This window comes from Dendrobium catenatum, unplaced genomic scaffold (genome assembly GCF_001605985.2).
Source record: "Dendrobium catenatum unplaced genomic scaffold, ASM160598v2 fragScaff_scaffold_1468, whole genome shotgun sequence".
In the NCBI taxonomy this organism is placed as follows: Eukaryota; Viridiplantae; Streptophyta; class Magnoliopsida; order Asparagales; family Orchidaceae; genus Dendrobium; species Dendrobium catenatum.
The window spans coordinates 590,923-596,140 of NW_021319930.1; positions in this window are offsets into that span (position 1 = coordinate 590,923).

Consider the following 5,218-nt stretch of genomic DNA (forward strand, 5'->3'; position numbering starts at 1 on the left):
CTGTCGAAGGTCCAGCTGCTGTCGAAGGTCCAGCTGCTGTCGAAGGTCCAGCTGCTGTCGAAGGTCCAGCTGCTGTCGAAGGTCCAGCTGCTGTCGAAGGACCAACTGTAGCGGGCTGATGGGGTGGTGGGGGATAGTATGGTGGAGCATATGGTGGAAATAGATAATTAGGAGGGGCACCAGCATACGGTGGGGGTGTGTAGTATGGGTAGAAAAAAGTACTCTGCTCAGGATCTGGTGAAGAAAATCGGGGGTGTGTAGTATGGGTAGAAAGAAGTACTCCGTCCAGAATTTTCCGCCGAAAAATCCGCCGGTATTCGCGTGTTTTCCCGTAGTGTAAAATTCTTACTTGTTTAGCGTGACTATTAAAATGAATATTATTTGGGCATTGTTCATATTATTGTATGAATTTATTATTAATACTCTTACTCATTTATTAATATAATAAGCATGATATATTAATTGAGCACGTGATGTACAAGATGTACTGAGCATGTGATTAAGATATTGATTTAATACTAATATAGAATATTTGGATAACATGTGTACACTCCTATATGATTTTAATACATTAATTAATTTTGATAATCTTTATTGATGATTTTATTTTATCGCTTTATATAATTTTTATACTGATTTACTATTTTTCACATCATAAAGTTTTACTATATTTGTACTAATTCAATAATCATATTAATGTAACTACTATGATTTGGTTGATGACATGCATATTACTCATTTACAATGTTTTTAGTTTAGTTATAGGTTTTTGTGACCTACTAGTCTTTTTAAGCTCATTATATATGATTATATATTTTTAGGTCATGACAGATAATCAGGAGTGTGAGGCTAGTCAAGATTTTTTAGGTAATATTTCTTTTTAATTTTGTTATTCTTTTATACTCATGATAGAGTAGTTATGATATAATTGTATAAATCTTAAATAGTGTATATAATTTTTTAGAATGAATACAGATGTGTACATTGATGTTTTAAATTATAGATTTTTTTTAATATTTATTACTGTTACTAAATATTAGATAGCTTTGATTGTTATGAATAAATCTTTTAATTTAAATTCTAGGGAATATCAACCTCAATGTTTAAGAATTTAACTTTTTTAATTAAGGGGCTTCATAATCTCTCTCACTTAAATAACTAACATTCTCATCAGTATCTTTATCCCGCATCATCTGCTTGATAGATAGGATTTTAGAGGTAGCCCCTACAAGTTCAAGTGGTGACTTTCATCTCATACAGGGTTTAAGAGGTGGCTCTCATGGCGTAGCACTTTATCTTATATGACATTTAGTTCACATCATTCGGATGGTGTAATTTTTTTTTCTGATATTATTTCAAACATCCAAAACTCTTAATTATCAAGTTATTATCCACTTTTACTTAAGGGTCTCATAATTTTATCTTATTGGTGTAACTTCCCAGTAGGTCACCCATCTCAGAATTATTCCGAGATGAGTATGCTTAACTACAGAGTTTCTTAGTAAAATTCCAACCATTACACCAAAAGACGCCTCGATATTTAAGGGGTTTCATAATACTAATTTGTAATGATCCAAAATCAAATTTGAAAGAATTTTCTATTTATCATTTAAAGATTATACCGTAGCTTCTATAAATTATCAATATAAATAATAACCAATGAAATCAATATAAATAATAACCAATGAAATTAATTAAGATCATATATATTAATATATTTTACTATTTGTTCACTTTAAATATCATTTACACTAGCTAGGAGATCACTACAATCAATAATCTATCACAAGCTCTAAAATATATTAAAAGAGTAAAAAATACATAATAAAATACAAAGAAAACCCGAGGATCTTTATCAACCTCGCTCCAACTAATTCTGATCCAATCCCTGATCTGAAATAATTAAAATTCATATAATGAGCTTAAAAGCCAATAATAATTCAAAACTCACTAAAGCTTGCAATGCAACAATTGAATCAATATGATATGCTCAATTTAATATAATCAACAACAGTTAATATAGTTAATGATTAAATATTATTAATAAAACTCAAAATGATCAATAATAAAAGTAGGGAATTAATATAATGAATCTAAAAATTAATAATTTATATAAAATTTAATAAAATAGTAAAACAATGATATATAAATCATTTATAAATCACTAAAGGAATCTATATCATCTATTCATATTTATGGGCGCTGTGTAATAACATAAAAGTTAATTTTTCTTTGATCCATACATTTGTCAGGAATAAAAGAATAATTCTTTTTATTGAAATTATCTCCACATACATAATTAGATTTACCATGTAAATTTTTTAAATGAGAGACATCAGAGTTATAAATACATTCCCCATTCTTCACCTAAGAACCACAATCTAATTTAATTTTATGAATAAAGTATTTTCTTTTCCTACTCTTAGCACAAGCATGAAAGTATTTAGTGTTCCTATCACAATTAGATATAAACATATAATAAGTTTTTTTTGTGCCAATACTCTTCTTCTTTAAGTTGTAAATCAAAAAGTATATTTTTGGCTTTAATTAAGTAATAATTTTTTGTTCTCATCAGAGGCATTAGAAATGAACTTATTCTCTAAATGAATAACTTCCTTTTAAAATTTGAAAATATTATTGAAAATATTACCAAAAATATGCTTATTCCACTATCTTAACACCTACTTGAGTCGTTTGAGTTTAAGAGCAAAAGTATCAGTGTCATTGGAACCCTCATAATAAAAAATAGGGGCAACCCAATTTTCTTGCACTACATTAAAAAATCACTAGATTGGAGGCACATGTTTGAAAACAAAATGATCCAAACCCACAAAAAGATTATTGACTAATATTAACAATAAGAGGGGCATGATTCGAGATCGTTCTACTAAGATGCTCCACAAAGGTATTCTGGAAGAGAGAGATCCATTCAAAATTAAAAAGAATTCTATCCAATCTCTCCCGTAGTCTATAATTGGATCAAGTAAACTTGGAATCAATGAAACCAATATCCACAAGAGAACAGTCCAAAATCATCTTATTAAAGTTATCAATAGCAAAAAAATTAGAGCAGGATCCACCAAGCCTTTCAGATGCATTAGCTATATTTTTAAAGTCCCCACCAACAAACCAAGGGCCTTAAAAGAACAAGTAAAATTATGTAATTGATTCCATAAAGGGATTATACCAGTACATTTAGCATAACAAATAGATCCCATAACCAAAGTGTTGTTAATAAGAAAATTGTAGTGAATGACTTGGTCAAAATAAGCAATCATATAAAGCTTGATATCTTCCTTCAAAAATAACCAAATTTTACCATTATAATTAACATAAGAAATTGAAATCCCAATTGATGATGACATAGAGAACACTTCGAAGTATTAACTTAAAGGTTCAAGAATTGCCAAAAAAAAAAATAATTTTATCAATTCTACATAAATTATGAATACGAGATCTAGAGGTAATGTTCCCCACACCCCCAACATTCTAAATGAGAAAATCAATAAAAAAAAAAAATAGATTTATTAGCAGCTCTAGATCTAGTAAATCTAAACTCATATTCTAACAATTCATTTTTTTTTTTTTCATTTTAAAATTTCTTTTTTATTCTTTTTATTGTTAGAAACCACTTTGTAATCCTCCAATGAACCATGAATAAAATTAAACATAGGAATACTATTTAGCACATAATTTAAATCAACATCATATTATATTTCACCTTCTTCCCAATTGGAATTAATTCTATCAGAAGAGCATTCCTCAGATGACAAAAGATCAGCATTCATAAAAATCTTCAAAAAATGATTATCTTTAGAAGCATTAGGGTCCCCCTCCTCACCCATGCTAGTGGAAGAGAAAAATGATGCAGGGATAGGAAATTTAATATGAACTTCATTCATCATCTCAATAGAAATCTTCTTACCCATGATATTATCACAGGAATAAAATTCAAATATGGGAGGAATAACAACAGTAATATATCTAAAACCTCAAAATTTTCTATAATTGTAAGATCAACAATATGAACATTAACATTAGCTATAGTTATGGGAATAATATTTTCTAGATTTGGGCACTCAGCAATAGGAGCATTATTAATGGAGTTCATAATAACATCATTCACAATGTGACTATCACTACAAGAAAAGCATCAATTACCGGTGGAATTTTTCGGCAGAAATTGATCATTTTCCGGCGGTTTTCAAATTTATCGGCGGAAAAAAATTCGCCGGTAAGCGTAAGAAAAATATTATGGTAGTTTTTTCCGGTGGGAATTAATTTCGACATAAATATACCGCTGGAAAATTAAAAAAAATAAAAAAAAATCACCATCCGCGGCAGCCGGATTAACCTCCCGACGACAGCCAGCAAGTCAGCCATTGACGGCAGCCCGCTTGACATCCCGGCGGCAGCCAGCATTTAGAGCAAAGAAAAGAAAATGAGAGAAACTCCCCTCTGTAGATGGACAGTCAATCAAAGAGAGGCGCATCCCTAAGAAAACCCTAGAAGAGTGACGATCGTGAAGTTGTAATCCCATCTTCTTCAATTATGGGGAAAGGTAGACTTTTGTATCTTTAATTATAGATTAGACTATTTCAACTGAGCTAGGCCCCAACTTCTATATATGATATATATATATATATATATATATACATACATACATACATACATATATATACATACATGTATATATATGTGTGTGTGTGTGTGTGTGTTAGACCTTTACATAAAGTTATAATATTAAACACTTGATTGCTGTAATTATGTTAGCATATAACAATTATAATTTGTTTCTAAATCTTAATATAACAAGAAATGTGAACTAAGATTGAAACTTCAAAGCCTCAATCTATAGTTGATGAAATTTCATTAACTTATTATTTTCTTAAGCTAGTAGCTACCTATATCCATATGCACCTAATAGTTGTTGGATATTTTCAAACCCAAGCAATGCGACGTTTTAGTTTTTATTTTTTTATTTTTTTTATTTTTATATGGTTAGAAAAACTGCATACTATTATGTGTTTTAATTTTTAAGTGAGTGAGTGTATTATATGAAAAAGTCTAGTGCTTTTATTTCTCTCGGTTTTGTCTTTGCCAGTGAAATACTTGAGAACATATAAATTTTTTTAGTGTTATATTTTTGCTTCCATCATTGGTATCAGAGCCCGATTGAAGAATGGCAACGAGTTCAAGCACCAATAATTTGCAACCT